The following is a 20,542-nucleotide window of genomic DNA, read 5'->3' on the forward strand; positions in this document are numbered from 1 at the left end:
GATAAGTTTAGAGCTAGGGTTAGGGTTAGAGTTAGGGTTAGGGTTAATGCTAGGTTTAGAGCTTGGATTAGGGCTTGTTTTTGTGTTAGGTTAGTGCTATAGTTACGGCAATGGCTAATGTTAGAACTAGGGTTACAATAAGGGTTGATTTTAGGGTTAAGGTTAGGGGTAGGTCTTGTGCTAGGGTTAGGTTTAAGGTTAGGTGATATTTAAAGCTAGGGTTAGTGTTGGGATATGAGTCAGGGTCAGGATTAGGGTTAGGACTCGAATTAGTGATTGGGGTACTTTTATGTTTTTGTTTAAGGTTAGGATGGGGTCTAGAGCTAGGGTGAGTAATAGGATACGAGTCTGTTTCAGGGTTAGATTTTAGGTTAGGGTTAGGAGTCGAATTTAGGGCTAGGGTGGTTTAAGTGAAAGTTTATGGTTAGGGCCATTGCTCAGTTTTGTTTTACTGCTAGGGGTAGGGTTAGGGCTAGTTTTACGATTAATTAGAGTTAGGGCTAATGTTAGTGTTAGGCTTTGGGTTAGGGTTATGGTTAGATTTAGAGTTAGTTTTAGATCAAGGTTTAGAGCAAGGATTAAATATAGGACAAGAATTAGTGCTAGGTTTTCGGCTAGGTTTGGGGTTATGGTAAATAATAGGGTAAGAACTAGGGATAGGGCTAGTGTGAGAATTAGAGTTAGTCTTAGGGCTAGGGTTGGGGTAGGTTTAATTATAAGGTTGCCGGTAGGGCCAATGTTAGGGTTTGTTCTATGCTTAGGTTCAGGTTTAAACCTAGGTTTATTGTTTCGGTGAAAATAAGGGTCAGGGATAGTGTTAGGGTTTGGGATAAGATTAGAGCTAGAATGAGGCTAGAGTCAGGACTATTAAAATGTTTTGGAATTTGTTTTTATCTAGTCATTAGGAATAGTTCTAATGTTAACAGTACTGTTAGAGTTTTGATTAGGGTAAGGGATAGGGATAGAGCTAGAGTTGGGTTAGGGTTAGGATTAAAGCTAAGTTTAGAGCTTGAATTAGGGCAAGATTTTGTTGTAGGGTTAGGGCAATGGCTAATGTAAAAACAAGGGTTACCATTAGGGTTAGTTTTAGGGTTAGGGTTAAGAGTAGGTCTAGTGTTAGGGTTAGGTTTAAGGTTAGAGTGATATTTAGAGCTAGGGTTAGTGTTAGGATATGAATGAGGTTCGGGGTTAGAGTTAGGACTTGAATTAGGAATTAGGTTTCTGGTAGGTTTTGGTTTAAAGTTAGGATGGTGTTTAGAGCTAAGCTGAATGTTAGGATATAAATAAGTGTCGGGGTTAGGGTGAGGAGTTGAATTAGGGATTAGGTTTCTGGTAGGTTTTGGTTTAAGTTTAGGATGGTGTTTAGAGCTAAGGTGAGTGTTAGGATATGAGTCAGTGTCAGGGTTACTTTTAAGGTTGGGTTTAGGAGTCAAATTACAGCTAGGCCTACTTTTAGATGTAGTGTTAGGGTGGTCTAAGTTAAGGTTTAGGGTTAGGACTATTGCTTGATTTTGTTTTACTGCTAGGGTTAGGGTTAGTGCTAATTTTATGATTAGCGTTAGGGTTAGGGCTAGTGTTAGTGTTAGGCTTAAGCTTAGGGATAGGGTTAGATTTAGGGTTAGATCTAGGTTTAGGGTTAAAACTGAGATTAGGGCAAGGGTTAGATCTAGGGTTAGATTATGGTATGTAACAGGGTTAGAACTAGGGCTAGGGCTAGTGTGAGTTAGAGTTAGTCTTAGGGCTTGTGTTAGCTAAATGGATAAGTTAAGGCTAAGATGAATGCTATGGATAGTGTTCAGGTTAAATATAGTGTAGTGGTTGAATTAGTATTAATTTTAGGATAAGGGATGATGTTACAGCTAGGTTTAGAGGTAGGGTGATATTTAGAATCAGGGTCAGGGCTTTGGTTATGGTTAGGGTTATGATTAAGGCTAGGTTTAGTGCTAGGATGAGGGCTAGTGTTTGTTTTAGGGTTACGGCTAGGATTTGGGGTATGGCTAATATCAGGTCTAGAATAATGTTTAAAACAGTTTTATATTAAAGATTATGGCTACGTTAGGGTAAGGGTTAGGTTTAGGGGTAGGTTCAGATTTAGGGCTAGGGGTATTGTTATGGACAAGTTCTGGATTAAGGTTTGGGATAGGTTAACGTCTAAAGTTCCCTAACTATTAGAATTAGCAGTAGGTTTAGGGTTAGAATAATGATAGGGTTAGTATTAGGGTTCAAGTTAGTTTTAGGCATATGGATAGAAAAAGGATTAGAGGTAGCATTAGTTTTAGGCTAGGATTAGCATTACGGTTATGGTTATGTTTATGGTAATTGATAGGGTTAGACTAGGGTTAGGGCTAGGGTTATGGTTAGGGCTTGGGTTAGGTTTAAAGCTCAGGATAGGACTCAGATAATGGCTAGGTTTCGGGTTAAGTTAGTGCTAGTGTTAGGGTTATGGCTAATGTAAGTACTAGAGTTACATTTAGGGCTAATTTTACGGTTAAGGTTAGGGCTAGGTTGAGTGTTCAGGTTAGGGTTAAGGGTGTTGATTAGAGCTAGGATTAATGTTAGTGTCAGAATCAGGGTCAGACTCAGTATTAGGGTTCGGCTTAAAACTTGAATTAGGTCTAGGTTTAGGGGTAGGTGTATGGTTAGGGTTCTATTTAGTTTAAGGTTTAGTGTTAGAGCTATGGCTCTGTGTTGTTTTAGGCTTAGGCTAGGGCTAGGGCTAGTTTCAGGATTAGTGTTAGGCTTAGGGATAGTGTTTGGGTTAGGCTAAGGCTTCAGGTTAGGGTTAGATTTAGACATAGATGTTGATCTACAGTTAGTTCTGGGGCTAAGGATAGGGCAAGGGTTAGGACAATGCTTAGGGCTAGGGTTAGGTTTATGGTAAGGAAAAGGGATAGAACTAATGACAGGGCTAGTGTGAGAGTTTCTCTTATTGCTAGGTTTCGGGTTTTGGTTAGGAATAGGGCTAAATTAGGGCTAGGGTTAGTTTTAGGTTTAGGCTTGGGTTTAGGGCTAGATGTAGGGTTACATTTAGATTAAAGAAATTTGTTATAGCAATATTGATGGCTTGGCAAGTGTTAGTATTAGGGTTAGGGCCAGGTTTATGGTAAGGGTTATGACTAAGGCTAGGGTTTAGGGCTACGATGAGGGCTGTTTGTGTATTAGGTTTTTGTATAATATTAGGTCTAGGGCTAATGTCAGGTCTAGGGTTACAATTAGAGATAGATTTGCTGTTAGGTTTATGGCTTCGTCCAGTGTAAGGGTTACGTTTAGGGTAAGGGTCAGTTTTAGAGCTAGGATTATTATTAGGGTCAGAATCAAGGTTAGGGTTTGTGTTTGGTTAGGGTTTAAGTTTAGGGCTCAAATTAGCATTAGATTTAGGGTTAGGGTAATGACAGGGTTAGGTTTAGGGTTTAGTTGTGGTTTAGTGTAATGAATAGGGTTAGGGTTAGGCCTAGGGTTAGCATAAGGGTTAGGGTTATCATTAGGGTAATGGACAGAGATAGACGTAAATTTAGGGCTAGGGTTATGTATAGGATTAGGGTTTGTGTTTGGGTTAGTGTTAGGTTTAAGTTAAGGGTTAAAGCTAAGATAAAGACTCTGATTAAGGCTAGGTTTGGGGTTAGGTTTGTGCTAGGGTTAAGACTATGGCTAATGTATGAAGTAAGGTTATGATTAGCACTATTTATAAATTTAGGGTTAAGGCAGGTCTAGTGTTAGGATTAGATTTATGGTTGCAACGATTTTAGATCTAGGTTAGGTTTTAGGCTCAGAGTCAGAGTAAGGGTAAGTTTTCAGGTTAGGTTTAGGACTAGAATTAGGGATAGGGTTAGGGATAGGGTTAGGGCTAGGTGTAAGTTTAGGGTTTGGTTTTAGGTTAAGGCTTAGGATTAGGGCTATGACTCGGTTTTGTTTTAGGGCTAGGGATAGGGTTGGTGCTAAGATTAGGTCTAGGTTCAGGGTGATGGTACTGGAAAACGTTAAAACTACTGTATAGGTCTAAGGCAAAATTTATAGATATTCTTAGGGCTAGGGTTTTGTTTAGTGTTAGGGATAGGTTAAGGTTTGGGGTTAGGGCTCAAATTAGCATTAGGATTATGTTTAGGGTTAGGATAATGGTTAGGGTTGCCATTTTAGATAGGGTTAGGGGTAAGATTAGGGCTAGGATTAGTGTTAGGGTTAGGCCTAAGGTTAGAGTTAGGATTAGGATTAAGGCTAGGTTTAGATCTGGGGTTAGGGCAAGAATTAATGTTAGAGTTAGGCCGAGGGTTAGGGCTAGGTTTAGTGTTAGGGTTTGGATTAGGTTTATTTTTAAGGTAAGGGATGAGATTATACCTAGTTGTAGGGATAGGGTGAGGGTTAGGGTTAGGGTTAGGATTATAATGAAGACGAGGATTATGTCTTGGATTTGGGGTATGGTTAGGACTAGGATTAGAGATAGGACTAATGTCAGGTTTACAGTTACCTTTATGGATAGATTAGGTTAGGTTTATATCTAGGTCTATTGTAAGGATTAGGTTTATGATTAGGGTCAGGTTTAGAGCTAGGGGAATTATTAGGGCCAGGGTTAGGGTTTAGATTAGGTTATGTTTTATGGTTAGGGCTAGAATTAGCATTAGATTTAGTGATAGGTAATTGATAGTTTTAGGTTTAGGGTTCAAGTTAGGTGTAGGATAATGGATAGGGTTAGGGATGGGCATAGGATCAGGGTTTTGCCTAGGGTTAGCATAAGTGTTAGGCTTATCCATACGGTAATGGATAGTGTTAGATCTAGGGTTAGGGCTAGGGTTATGCTTACGATTGAGTCTAAAGTTAGTCTTAGGCTTAGGGTTAGAATTATGGTTAACGTTAAGGTTAGCTTTAGGGTTAAAGATAGGGTAAAGTTTGGAATAGGGCTAGGTTTTATAATAGGTTAGGGCTATGTCTAAATTAAGAACTTGTTATGATTAGGGCTAGATTTAGGGTTAATGTTAGGGCTAGGTATAGTTTCAGGGTTAGGGTGATGTTTAGAGCTAAGGTTAGTGTGAGTATCAGGGTCAGTGTTCAGATTAGGATTATGATTAGAATTAAAGCCAGAATTAGAAACAGGGTTAGGTCAAGGGGAAGAGTCAGTGTTTGGCTCAGGCTAAAGCTTATTATTAGGGCTAGGGCTAGGTTTTTTCAGGTCTAGGGCTAGAGTTATGGCTAGATTTAGGATTAGGTTTAGATCTAGGACTAGTGTTAGGGTTAGGTTTAGGTATTGTGTTATGGGGAGGGCTAATTTGGTTTAGGGTTAGGTTCAGGTTTAGACCGACGATTAGTGTTAGGGTCAGAATAAGGGTCAGGGTTAAGGTTAGGGTTTGGGTTATGGTTAGAGCTAGAATGAGGCCTAGGTTTAGGACTAGTAATAGGATTAGGGTTTGGGTTTGGTTTAGGATTAGTGTTAGAATTAGAATTAGAATTAGTGTTAGGGTTTAGCTTAGAGGAAGGGATAGAATTAGAGCTAGCTTTAGGGCTAGAGTTAGGGTTAAAGCTAGATTTAATGCTCAGATTAGGGCTAGTTTTTGTGTTAGAATTAGGGCTAGGGTTAGATTAATGGATAATGTGAGAACTAAGGTTACAATTAGGGTTAGTTTTTGGTTTATGATTAGAGGTTAGACCTCTAGTGTTAGAATTAGTTTGAAGATTATGGTGATATTTAGAGCTACTGTTAGTGTTAGATTAATAGTCAGGTTCAGGGTTAGGTTTAAGGTTAGGGTTAGGACTCAAATTATAGCTAGGGTTGGTGTAAGTGTTTTAAGGTTAGGATGGTGTTTAGAGCTAGGGTGAGTGTTAGGATATGAGTCATAGTCAGGGTTAGTATTAAGGTTAATGTTAGGACTCGAATTAGGGCTAGGGTTAGGTCTAGGTGTAATATTGGGATTTGGTTTTAATTAAGGTTTAGTATTACAGCTATTTCTGGGTTTTGATTTACTGATATGGTCAGGTTAGGGCTAGTTTTACGAGTTGCATTAGGGTTAGGGCTAGTGTTTATGTTAGGCTAAGGCTTAAGATTAGTTTTAGATTTAGAGTTAGGGATAGATCTAGGGTTACGGCTAGGAATAAGGACAGGCCAAGGTAAATGTCTAGGGTTCGAGCTAAGGTTAGGGTTATGGTAAGGGATAGAACTAGGGATAAGACTAGTGTGAAAGTTAGAGTTAGTCTTAGGGCTAGGGTTAGGGTTAGGGGTAGGGTTTAATTAGAGCTAGAATAAGGGCTAGGGTTATTATTCAGCTTAGGCCTAGCATTAGTCCTAGGGTTAGGGTTAAGTTTAGGGTAAGGATATGCATTATAGCTAGGTTTAGAGGTACAGGGAGGGTTAGAATTACGATTAGGCCTATGGTTATGGTTAGCCTTATGATTAAGTCTGGTTTTAGGGCCAGGATGAGGGCTAGGGTTTGTTTTAGGGTAAGGCTAGGATAAGGGCTAGGACAAATAGCAGGTCAAGGTTATGGTAAAAGATAGTTATATGGTAAGTTTAGGGATACAGGTAGTGCAAGGGTTATGTTTAGTTTTAGGTCAGGTTTAGGGCTAGGGGTATTATTAGGTTTAGGGCCTTGGTTAGGGTTTGGTATAGGTTATGGTTTAAATTTACGGCTTGAACTAACATTAAAGTTAGGGTTAGGGTAATGATAGGTTGAGGTTTAGGGTTTAGGTTTGGTTTAGAGTAACGGATAGGGTTAGGATTAGGGCTAGGTCATGGTTTAGGCCTAGGATTAGTATTAGTGTTAGGATTATAGTTATGGTGATAGATAGGGTTAGAGCTAGAGTTAGGGCTAGGGTTATAGTTATGATTAAAGCTAGGGTTAGGGTTAGTGTTAGGGTTAAAGCTTGGGTTAGGGCTTGAATTAAGGCTAGGTTTTGTGTTAAGTTACTGCTAGGGTTAGGGTTATGGCTAATGTATGTACCAGGGTCACATTAAGGCTAAATTTAAGTTTAGGGTTGGAGCTAGGTCTAGTGTTAGGGTTAGGGTGATATTTAGAGGTAGGGTTAGTGTCATGGTCACATTCAGGGTGAGGGTTAATTTAGGGTTCTGCTTAAAAATCATATTAGGTCTAAGTTTAGGGTTAGGCTTAGGGTTTGGTCTAGGTTAAGGGTTAGATCTAGGCCTACTTCTGGGTTTTGTTTTAGGGATTGTCTAGGATTAGGGCTAGTTTAAGAATTAGCATTAGGGTTAGGTCTAGTGTTAGGTTTAGGTTTAGGCTTAGGATTAAATTTAGAGTTAGATCTAGGCTAGTGCTAGGGCTAAAAATAGAGCTAGGGTTATTGCTAGGATTATTGTTCCAGTAAGGGATAGGTTTAAAACTAGGGATGGGGCAAGGGTGATAGTTAGAGTTAGTCTTAGGGCTAGGGTTAGGGCTAAGGTTAGGGATAGGCATAAATTAGAGCTTAGATTATGGCTAGGTTTAGGGTTAGGCCTAAGGTTAGGGTTAGGGTTAGGATTAAGGCTAGATTTGGGCTAGGATAAGGACTGGGGTTTGGGTTAGGGTTAGGGCTAGGATTAGGGCTATTGCTAATGTCAGGTCAAGGGTTATGGTTGGGGATAGATTTAGAATGTTTTATGGCTAGGTCTAGTGTAAGGGCTAGGTTTAAGGTAAGGGTCAGGATTAGAGCTAGGGGAATTTTTAGGGTAAGATTCAGCGTTAAAGTTTGTTTAAGGATAGGGTTTAAGCTTAGGGATCTAATTAGCTTTAGGTTCAGGGTTAGGGTAATGATGGGTTTTTGTTTAGGGTTCAGTTTACATTTAGGGTAATGCATAAGGTTATAATTAGCAATATGGCTAGAGTTAGGTCTAGAATTAGTGTTAGGGTAAGGGTAAGGGTTATGGTTAAGATAATGGATAGGGTTACAGCTAAGGTTAGGGCTAGGGTTATGGTTATATATAGGTCTTGAGTTAGGGTTATGGTTAGGGTTACCTCTAGGGTTAGGGTTAGGGTTATGTTTAGAAAGGGTTGGGTTTTGAGCTAGGTTTTGGACTAGGGTGAGGGTTAGATTTAGAGTTAGGTTTAGGATTATGAGATATATATATATATATATATATATATATATATATATATATATATATATATATTTTTAGGAATTAGGTCTAGGTTTACAGTTAGGTAAGGTTTAGGGTTACGGATATGGCTCAGTTTTGTTTTAGATCTAGGGTTAGGATTAGGGCTAGTTTTAGGATTAGTGATAATGTTAGGGCTAGTGGTAGGGTGTAATTTAGGCTTAGATTTATTGTTATATTTAGATCTAGGTTTAGGGCTAGGGCTGGAGTTAGAGTCAAGTTTAGGTGTAGTGTTAGGATTATGATAACAGAAAGGGTAACAACTAGAAATAGAGCTAGGGCGAGAGTTAGAGTTAGCTTTAGGGCTAGTGTTAGGACTGGTTTATGGAAAGGACTAAATTAGGGTTAGGATTAGTGCTAGGGTTAGTGTTAGGGTTAGGCCTATGATTAGGGCTAGGATGAGTATATGTGTTAGGTCTAGGGCTAGGATTTGGGCTAGGGCTAATATCAGGTCTAGTACTATGGTTGAAGATAGTTTTAGGGTTAGATTATGGCTAGGTCTAAAGTAACGGTTAGGATTAGGTAAAGCTCTGGTTAAGAGCTAGGTATATTATTAAGGTCAGGGTCAGGGTTAGGGATTGGTTTCAGTTAAGTTTTAGGACTAAAGCTCGAAATATCATTAGGTTTGGGGCAATGGATCGGGTTATATTTAGGGTTCCATTTATGTTTAGGGCTTTGTATAGTGTTATGGAGAACTATACGGTTAGGTCTAGTCCTATTGTTAGCATTTGGTTTAGGCTTATATTTAGGGTAATGGATAGGATTACAGCTAGGGTTGGGGCTGGGTTTATGGTTAGGATTATGGCTAGATTTAGAGTTAGGGTTAGGGTTAGGTTTAGGGTAAGTGTTAAGGTTGAGCTAGGTTTAGCTAAGGTTAGGGTTAGGGTTAGAGCAGGTCTAGGGTAAAGGTTAAGGTTAGGGCTATGGTTAGCATTAGGGTTAGTATTAGGGTTATGGTAATGGATAAAGTTTGAGCTAGGGTTTGGGCAATGGTTTCAGCTATTATTAGGGTTAAAATTATACTTAGGGATAGGACTATGTTAATGCTTAGGGTTAGGATTAGGGTTAGGTTCGAAGGTAGTGTTAGGGTTAGAGTTGCTTTACTCAAATTACTTTGATACTATCCAGGATTCATCTTTAAATAACCTTAATCTGTTACCCAGATTTAGGCCTTTTGATTCAACTGTATGGTTTCAGAATCAGTTAGTATTTTCATTTTACTTCATTTTCATCTATTTGAATACATGGAAATAGACCTGGAAATCAAACAGGGTTTATGCTAGCTGCTTGAAACTGCACATACACCCTCAATTCTCTGTGAGGACACTCTGGTATATTCCTTTTGAGTGTAGGCATAAGCTGAATCATGCAAAAACAACTTTATCCAAGAGCCCTTTAGGAGAAAGCAGAGAAATATGCACTGAAACTCCTCCCATAATTATTTTGTCAGATTTGTTTGATCCTGAGTAGGATTCATCATTTAGCTTGCCCCACAAAGCTCTCCAAGTGTGGGACTTCTAGGATCAATGGTTCTCTAATCCAGTTAGGGTTAGTGTTAGGTTTAGCGTTAGGGCTAGGGTTAGATGTAGTGTTAGAGTGAGAGATAGTTTTGTTCAAGTTTCTTTGATACTTGGGAGGAGTCAACTTTTGCCTAGCCTTAATACACTCCCTAGAGTTGGGCCTTCTCGTTTCAATTGTTCACTATCAGGAACACTCTGTATTTTAAGGTTTCACTTCATATTGACCTATATAGGTAAATGAAAATGGAGGTTGAAATCAAACTGGGTTGGTGCTAGCTGCTTAAACTTCAAACACTGAATCAGTTCTCTGAGGGCACTCTCAGATTTGTTCCTTGTGATAATAGCCCTAAGATGAAGATGGCAAATACAACTTTATCAAAGAGCACTTTTAGCAGAAAACAGTGAAAAATGCATGAACTGACATACCACCTCAATTATTTGGTCATATTTCTTTGACACTGCATAGGATTCATCTGATAGCTTATCCCACTAGGCTCCCCAAGGTTGGGACTTCTAGGATCAACAGTTTTATTAGACAGGTTAGGGTTAGTGTTATGGCTAGTGTTAGAGCTACTATTAGGGTTAGGGTTATTTTTGATCAAATTTCTTTGATACTGGGCAGGATTCATTCTTTCCTATCTTTACTATAGTTCCCATGTTTGGTCATCCTAGGTTCAATGGTTCACTGTAAGGAACATTTTATATTTTAAAGTTTCAGTTTATTTTGTCCTATTATGGTAAATGGAAATGGAGCTGGCAATCAAAGAGTTTTGGTTCTAGCTGGTTGAGACTTCACACTCCATCAATTTTCTGTGGAAAATCTTTTGTTTGTTCTTGTGAAAGTAGGCCTAAGCTGAAGCATGTAAAAACAACTTTAATTCAAGAGTCCTTTAGGAGAAAAAAGGGAAATATGCATGTAATGAAATACTCCATCAACTATTTGGTCAGATTTCTTTGATACTATGCAGCGTTCATCCCTTAGCTTTCCTCACTAGGCTGCCAATGTTTGGACCTTCTAAGGTCAAAGGTCCCATAAAAAAGTTAGGGTTAAGTGAAGGGCTAGGTTTAGAGCTAGTTTTAGGGTTAGAGTTAGTTGAATTCAAAATTCTTTGATACTTGTCAGGATTTATCTTTTAGCTAGATTTACTCTGTTCCCCAGGTTTAGGCCTTCTCGGTTCACATGTTCACTGTCAGGCACAGTTTGTATTTTAAGATTTCACTTCATTTTGACCTATATGGGTAAGTTAATGAAGCTAAAAATCAAAAAGGGTTTTGCTAGCCCCTTGAAACTTCACAGACTCCATCAGTTCTCTGTAGGGACTCTGGTATGTTCCTTGTGAAAGTAGGCCTAAGCTTAAGCATGCAAAAACAACATTATCTGAGAGCCCTTTAAGGGAAAACAAGGAAATATGCATGTACTGAAATACCTCCCATTATCATTTGGTCAGATTTGTTTGATTTTGCATAGGATTCATCACTTAGCTTGCCCCACAAAGCTCCACAAGTGCGGGAATACTAGGATCACTGGTTTTCTAATCACATTAGTTTTAGTGTTAGGTTTAGGGTTAGGGCTAGGGTTAGGGTTAGAGGTAATGTTAAGGTGAGAGTTAATTTTGTTCAAATTTCTTTGATACTGGGCTGGAGTCATCTCTTATCTAGTCTTAGTATGCTCCCAAGGTATGATCTTCTCAATTAAATGGTTCACTATTATGAACACTTTGTATTTTAAGGTTTCACTTCATTTTGACCTATATAGGTAAATGAAAATGGAGGTGGAAATAAAACAAAAGGAATCCCTTCCCCAAACCTAACAGTAATCCTAACATTAAATGTAGCCCCAATCCTAGGCCTAAGCCTAACACTAATCCTAGACCTATTCCTAGCCTTAATTTAGCCTCAACCCTAACCCTAACCCTAGCCCTTATACTTAACTCTAACTCTTGCCCTAGCCCTATTCCTAATTCTAACCCTATCTTTAACCATTACCCAAATGCTAGACCTATCCTTAGTTCTAACATTAGACATAGCCCTAATCCTAGAATTAGTCATAACCCTAAATGTACCCCTAAGCCTAAACTCATCCTAACACTAGCAATAACACTAATGCTAATCATAAACTACCCTTAAATTTAGCCTTAGACCTAAAACAAAACCGAGCCATTGTACTAACCCAAACCCTTTACCTAACGAAATCCTAACCCTACATTTAGCCCTAAGCCTACCCAAATTTGAGTCCTATCCCTAATCCTAAAACTAATCCTGACCCTGACTCTGATATTACCATTAACCCTAGTTCAAAACATCACCCTAAATCTAAACTGAATTATAAAACTAGACTTAGCCCAAAATAACCCTAAACCTAGACCTAATTGTAACCCTAGTTCTTACATTAGCCATATCCCTAACAAGAGCCTTAATGTAACCCAAAACCTTGCCCTAATCTGATACTCAACCCTAGCTTTAACCCTAAATCTAATCCTAAACCTATGCCTAACCCTTACACTAAACTTAACCCTACCTTTAATCCTTGCACTAACACTACACCTAACCCTAAACTTATCCCTAACCCTAATCGTAATACTAGCATTAACCCTAGCTCTAATGCTATCCATTAACCTAACCCTAACTCTAAACCTAATGCTAATCCTCAGCCTGACCCTAACCCTATCCATAACTCTAACCTATCCATTACCACAAACATAACCTGAACCCTAACCCTAACCATATCATTACCCTAAATCTATCCTTAACCCTAATAATAACTGAGCTCTAATCCTAAACCTCAACCTAAACCAAATCCTAACTCTGACCCTGACCATAATAATACCCCTATCTCTAAACGTGACCCTAACCCTCATCCTAAGCCTGATACTATACCTAATCATAAATCTACCCCTAAAACTATCCCTAACCATAAACCTATAACTGACATTAGCCCTAGCCCTTACATAATACCTAGACTTAACCCTAGGCCTAACACTAGCTTTAATCCTTACCTTACACTTAACCCTATCCCTAACCTTAATTTTAACCCTCACCGTAACTCTAAACCCAGCTGTAACATCATACATTACCCTAAGTATAACCCTACCCCTAACACAAGTCATAACCCTATCCCTAATCATAAGCAAAACTGAAATCCTAATGGTAAACTTAGACCTATCCCTAATCCTTAGCCTAATCAAAATCATAACCCTATTAATAGTCCTAACCCTAACCCTAATTCTAGTTCTAACCCTATCCCAAAACCTAAAACTAACCCTGACCCTTATTCTGATCATAACACTAACCCTAAGACTAAACCTGACTCTAACCCAAGACCAAACCCTAACACTATCCCTACAAATAACCTTATATCTAAACCTGACCCTACCCCTAACCCTAGACCTAAACCTAATCCTAAATCTAGCCTTCATTTTGGCCCTAGGCCTAAAAAAACTAGCCCTAGCCATAATAATAACCCTTAACCTAACACAATGACTAACCCTACCCCTAGACATAAACTTGTCCTAATTCTGGTTTTAACCTTAACTCTAACTCTAACCTGAACACTCACCCTGATTTTAACACTAAGCTATCTCTAAACCTGAACCTAACTGAAAACCTATCACTAACACTAGACTTAGCCATAATGCTAATGCTACAAATAGCCCTAATAATAATCCTAGGTCTTACATTATCCATAGCCCTAACCCTACGCCTTAACCTAACACAAAACCTAGAGCGAATCCTAGGCCTAAACCTAGCCCTAAGCGTAACCCTAACCCTAACCCTAGACCTAATCCAACCCCATCCGAAGCCTCTGTCTAAATCTTAATGCCTAACCCTTACGCTAAATATATACTTAGACCTATTCCTAACTCTAACCCTAACCCTAGCCCTTACCCTAAACTTAACCTTATCTCTAAACCTAGCTCTAAACCTACCCATTACCCTAACCCTAACCCTAACCATATTGATAACTCTAGCCATAACCCTAAACCTAACCATAACCCTAACCAATAAAAATTAACCCTAGACCTAACCGTAAACCTAACACTCAACATAGGCCTAACCCTAGTTCAAACCCTAACACATACCATAAACCTAAACCTAACCATACCTTAACCTTAAACCTAAAACTAAATCTAACCCTAACCTTAAGCATAAACCCAAACCTACATCTAACCATATCCATCACCTTAACCCTTATCCTAACCCTAAACCTACCATAATCATATTCCTATACCTAACACTGAACTTAACTCTCCTAGCCCTAGCTCTAACTCTAGCACAAACCCTAACCCAAATTCTATACAAACCCTTGCAAAAACCCTAACTGTACCCCTAATCCTAACCATAACCATAGCCCAAACCATAGCTCTAAATCTATCCATTATCCTAACCATAACCCTAAACATAATGCTAACCCTAGCCCTAACCCTGACACTACTTCTATCCCTTGCTCTAATTCTAACCTAAACTGTCAACCTAGTCCTAACACTTCATCAATCCCTATCCTTATCCTTAATCTAACCGTAAGAAACCTCTAAGCCTAAACCTAACCCTAGCCCTATTCCTAAACTTAACCCTAGCATTAACCCTAGCTCTAACCCCACCAATTACCCTAACCCTAACCATAAACCTCATGATAACCCCAGCCCTAACCCTAAAATACTCTAACCATAACTGTAAACCTAACCCTAGACCTAACTGAAAACCTAACCCTTGCCCTAATTTTAACCCTAGCTCAAACCCTAAAAGTTATGCTAAACCTAACACTATCTGTTTTCCTAAACCTAAACCTAACCCTAACCCTACTCCAACATCTAAACCTGTTCATTACCCTAACCCTAATGATAACCCTAGCCCTCACACTAATACTAACACTAACCCTAGACCTAACCCCCTGCCTAACCCTAGACTTAGCATTAATCCTAGCTCAAACTTGAACCAGTATCCTAAACCTAAACCTAACTCTAATCCTAGATTTAACCCTAACCCTAATCCTAACTCTACACTAATCCTAAACATAACCCTAGCCCTAACCCTAGCTCTAACCCTAATGATAACTATAAAGCTAATGCTAACCTTAGGCCTAACCCTAACCCTATTTATTTACCTAAACCTAACCTGAACCCTAAACCTAACCTGAAGCCTAAAACTAACCCTATCCATTACCATAACCCTAACTATAACTCTAACGGTAATGTGAGCCCTAACCCTAAACTTCAACCTAACCCAAAACCTGAGGCTGACCATTATAATACCCCTAGGTCTATACCTGAACCTTACTCTATACCTAACTCTGACATTAGGCATAGCCATAAACCTTACCTGAAAACTATCCCTAATCATAACCCTAGAGCTGATATTAGCCCTATCCCTAATTCTTGCCATAACCCTAACACAAACGCAAGCCCTCATCCTAGCCCTAAACTTAGTCTTGATCCTAACCCAAACCCTAACTCTAGCCCTATACATAATTTTATCCCTTGCCCTATTTCTGAACCTAGATATAACCTTATACCTTCCCCTTTATCTAACCAAACCCTAACCCTAAACTTAACCCTTAGACTAATCCTAGATCTGATCCTAGCCCTAATTTAGCCCTAAACTTAACCCTACCACCAGCATTAAGACTAATTCTGTCTCTCTAGCCCTATTTCTAGTTCTAACCCTATCCCTTACCATACCCTAACACTTGCTCTAAACTTAGCCCTAAACCTAGCCCTACCTCTCACTTTAGATCTAACCATAACTCTAAATCTAACCCTAACCCTAAGTGTAAACCTCCCACTGAAACTAGCCCTCACACTAGCGCTAATCCTAAATCTAGCCCTAATCTAGTCCTAACCCTAATCAAATCTGAGTCTCAGCCCTAATCATAAACCTTAACCTAAACCAAAACCTAACCCTACACCTATCTCTAACCCTAGCCCTAATTCCAATGATGCCCTAACCCTAAAACGAACCTTGACACTGACTCTGACCCTAACACTAACTCTAGCTCTCAGATCACCCTAAAATATACCTAATCTAAAAATAGACCTAGCCCTACCCTAATCCTAAAAGTAGCCCTAACCATAACCCCACTTCTTACATTAGTGTTAGCCCTAATCCTAGCTCTCAACTAACCCAAGTCGTAGCTTCAATTTGAGCTCTATGCCTCGTTTTAACCCTAACCCTAGCTTTATCCATTACCCTAAACCTAATCCTAACACTATAACTTGAGCTAAACCTAAACCTCATCCTAGCCTTAATCCTAAACATAATTCTAGCCCTAACCCTAACCCTAGCTCTAACCATATCCATTCCCTAACCATAACTCTAAACCTAATGCTAACCCTAGGAGAGCCCTAAACCTATCTCTAATCCTAACTTTATCCATTACCCTAAACCTAACCTGAACCCTAAACCTAACCATATCCATTACCCTAACAGTAACCCTAACCCTAATGCTAATTAGAGCCCTAACCCTTAAACTTAACCTAACCCAAACCTTAGCTGTGACCATGACCCTCTATCTAAACCTAACTCTAAATCTAAACCTAACACTTAATTAACTATACACATAAACCTAAACTAAATCCTAACACTACCCCTAACCATAACACTAATCCTAAAAAAAATGCCCTATTCCTAGACCTAGACATAAAACAAAACCAAGACATAACCTTAACACTAACCCTAACCCTAACCCTTAACCTAAACCAAACCCTAAACCTACACCTAGCCCTAATCCTACCTCTAAAATTAACCCTGACCCTGAAGCTGACATTAACACTAATCCTATCTCTAAACATCACCCTAACATAAAATTAATTCTAACACTAGACCTAGCCTTAACCCTAATATGAAATCTAGCCTTAATCATTACCATAGTTAGTACGTTAGTAGTTGTCCTAACCCTAGACCTAACTCTAACAAAAATTCGAGCCCTAATCTGAGTTTTAACCTTAGCTTTAACCCTAATCTTAACCCTAACACTAGCCCTAACCCTAATCCTAGCTCTAACCTAACCCTTACCCTAAGCCAAACTCTAACCCAAATGCTAACCATAGCCCTAACCCTAATCCTTAGCCTAACTTAAACTCTAACTGTATTACTAGTCTTAACCCTAGCCCTTACTCTAGCTCTAATCCTAACCTTGACTCTCATCTGATCCTAACAGTAACCCTAGGTCTAAACCTGACCCTATACTACAACTACCAGTAATCTCATACCTATACAAAAGCCTGACACTAGACCTAGAACCAAAGCTAATCCTAAATATAGTTACAACTCTAGCCCTAGACCTAAACAAAAACCTAGCACTAGCCCTAACAATAATCCTTAATCTAAACCAAACACACTTAGACCTAATTCTAGTCCTAATTCTGGCTCTAACCCTAACTCTAAACCTATCCCAAACACTGACCTGATTCTAACACTAACCTAGCTTTAAATCTGACTAACAATGTTTGAAACCTGATTCTGACACTAAACCTAAATTTAAACTAGACCTAGACATAAAAATAACCCTAAAACGAGTCCTAAGCTCAACCCTAGCTCTTATATTGCCCATAGTACTAATCATAGCCCTAAACCTAACACAAAACCTAGCCCTAATCCTAGGCCTAAACTTAGCTCTAAGCATAAACCTATGCCTAAACTTAGCCCTAAATCTAACCGTAAACCTAACCCTAACCTTAGACCTAACCCTAGCTCAAAGCCTAATCCTGACACAAAACATAACCCTAGCCCTACCCTAAACCCCTAACCCTAACCTTAGCCCTAATCTTAACATTAACCCTAGCCCAAACATTAGCTCTAATCATATACATTACCCTAAACCTAACACTAACCGTAATTAAAACGCTATCTCTAGCACTAATCCTAACTTTAACCATAAATGTAAACCTAGACATAGAGCTAAAACTAACACTCGCCCTAGCCCTAACCCTAGTTCAAACACTAAACCTTTTCCTAACCTAACCATAACCCTAGCCCTAAATCTAACACTTACCCTAACCCTAACACTTACCGTAAACTTAACCCTAGCCCTATCACTAGCCCTAACATTAGCTCTAAACCTATCCATTACACTAAACATAACCATAACCCTAATGATTACTCTAATCTGTTTGCTAATTCTAACCCATCCATTACCCTAAACTTTAACTGAAACCTAAACTAAACCCTATCCATTACCCTAACTCTAAACCTAACCCTAACGCTAATTTGAGTCCTAACCCTACACCTTAACCTAAACCAAATGCTAACCCTGACACTAACCTTAATACTAACCCTACCTCTAAAGCTGACCTTTAACCTAAAACTAACTCTTACACTAGACTTAGCCATACCTTCACCCAAAAACTATCCTTAACTGTAACCCTAGACTTGATATTGGCCCTAGCCCGAGTCCTAGCCCTAACCCTATCAAAAAACCTACCCCTCATGCTAGTACTAATCTTAGCCTCAATCCTAAATGATCCATTACCCTAGGCCAAATCCTAATTTTAACCCTCACCCTAGCCCTAAACTTAGCTACAACCCCACCCATTCCCCTAAACATAACCCAAACCCCAATGTTAATCCTAACCCTAGCCCGAACCTGGGCCTAACTCTAACACTAATTGTACACCTAAACTTAGCTACAACCCCACCCATTCCCCTAAACTTAACCCTAACCTGAATGCTAACCCTAACCCTAGCACAAATCCTAGGTGTAATGCTAACACTAAAGCTACCCCTAATCCTAGCACTAATTTAGCCCTAAACCTAATCCAAACCCTAATCCTCTAACTCTAATTCTCACCCTAGCCATATTCTTAGTTCTAACCATAATCCTTACATAACCCAAACCCTAGAGATAGCTCTAGCAATAGGCCTTACCCTAGATATAACCCTAACTGTAAATCTAACCCTAACCCTAAGCCTAAACCTCACCCTAACACTAGCTCTAACCCTGATGTTAAACCAAAATCTAGCCCTAACCCTAGCCCGAGCCCTAAAACAAAAATGAGCTATAAACCTAACCCTAACTATTAACCTAAACCAAAGCCTAACCCTAAACGTAGCTCTAACATTAGCCTTAATTTGAATCTAAACATAACCCTAAAACTAACCCTTATCCTCACACTGAACCTAACAATAACCCTTGCTCTAAACATCACCCTAACCATAAACCTAACAATAACACTAGTCCTAGCCCTAACCCTAACCCTAAAACTAGCAAAATAGTAACACTAGTTCATACATTAAACATAGCCCTAACCCTAGACCTGTCAATTACCATAATTCTAATTAAACATTACCATAATTCTAATGCTAACTCTAGGCATAAATCTAACCCTATCCCTAACCATAACCCTATCCATTATGCTAAACCTAATCTTAACTCTAAACCTAACCCTCTCATTAGACTAATTCAAACCCTAATCATAATTTGAGCCCTGATCCTACATCCTAACCTAAAAAAAACCTCTAAACCTGAAACACTGACCCTAATAATACCCCTAGCTCTAAATTTGACCCTTACCCTAACCCTAACACTTATACTAAACATAGCCATAAACCTAACCCTAAAACTCACCCTAACCATAATCCTAGACCTGACATTCGCCCTAACACTAATTCTAGCCCTATCCATAACACCCTAGCCCTCATTCCAGCCCTAAACCTAGCCTAAATCATAACTCTAACGAAACCCTAGTCCTAACCCTAATTCTAACCTTCACGCTAGCCCTAAATCTAGCTCTAACCCCATTGCTTACACTAAACCTAACTCTAAGCCTAAAACCAACTCAAGGCCTAAACATAACCAAAAACCTAGCCCTATTCCTAGCCCTAATTAAGCCCTAGACCTAACCCAATCCCTAAGCCTAGCCCTAAGACAAATTCTCACTTTCACCCTAGACCTATCCCTAACTCTGACCCTATCCCTTACATTAATCCTAATCCTAGCCATAAACCTAGATCTAACATTAGCCCTATCCTTGGCCCTAGACATAAACCTAGATCTAATCCTAACTCTAAATCTAACTCTAACCCTAAGCCTAAAACTAACCCTAACATTAGCCCTAAACCTAACACTAATCCTAAAACTAGCCCTAACCATAGTCCTAGATTTAAAACAAAACCGAGCCATAGCCCTAACTTTAAAACTTAACCCAAACCAAAACCTAACCCTACACCTAGCCCTAACCCTAGCTCTAACTGGAGTCCAAAATCTAACCCTATAACTACCCTGACCTTGAATTTGACCCTTACAATAACCCTAGCTCTAAGCATCCCTTAACCCTAACCATAACACTAACACTAGACCTAGTCCTAACCCTTATCCTATAACTAGCCCAAATCGTAACACTAGTCCATATATTGATTGTAATTTTAAATCGACCCTAACTCTAACCACAACCTATCCCTAAACTGAGACCTCACCCTAGATTTAACCCGAAATCTAACCTAACACTAACCCTAACCCCAATCCTAAACGTAGCCCTAACTCTATCTCTAACCCTATGCCTTACCCTAAGTTAACCCTAACCCTAATGCTAACACTAGTCTAAACCCTAATCCGTAGTTTAACCCAAACCCTAACCCTATTACTACTCCTAACCCTAGCCCTTGTTCTAGCTCTAACCATAACACAAACCTGACACTTACTCTGAACCAAATGGTAACCATAAATCTAAACCAGACTCTAACCCTAAACCGAACCCTAACACTAGCCCTAACGCTAACCCGAACCCTAGCACTAATCCTATCCCTTACTCTAAGCCAAATCCTAACCCTAAAGCTAACCCTATTCCTAAACCTAATCTTAGCCTAATACAAATCCTAGCGCTATAACTAGTTCTACCCCTAGCCATCAGTCTAGTTATAACCATAACCCAAACACTAACCCTAACCCTGACCCTTATTCTGACCCTAATCATAAACCAAACCCTAACACTAGCCCTACACATAAACCTACCTAGCATTA

The sequence above is a fragment of the Callospermophilus lateralis genome, chromosome 2 (assembly GCF_048772815.1).
Source record: "Callospermophilus lateralis isolate mCalLat2 chromosome 2, mCalLat2.hap1, whole genome shotgun sequence".
NCBI lineage: Eukaryota > Metazoa > Chordata > Mammalia > Rodentia > Sciuridae > Callospermophilus > Callospermophilus lateralis.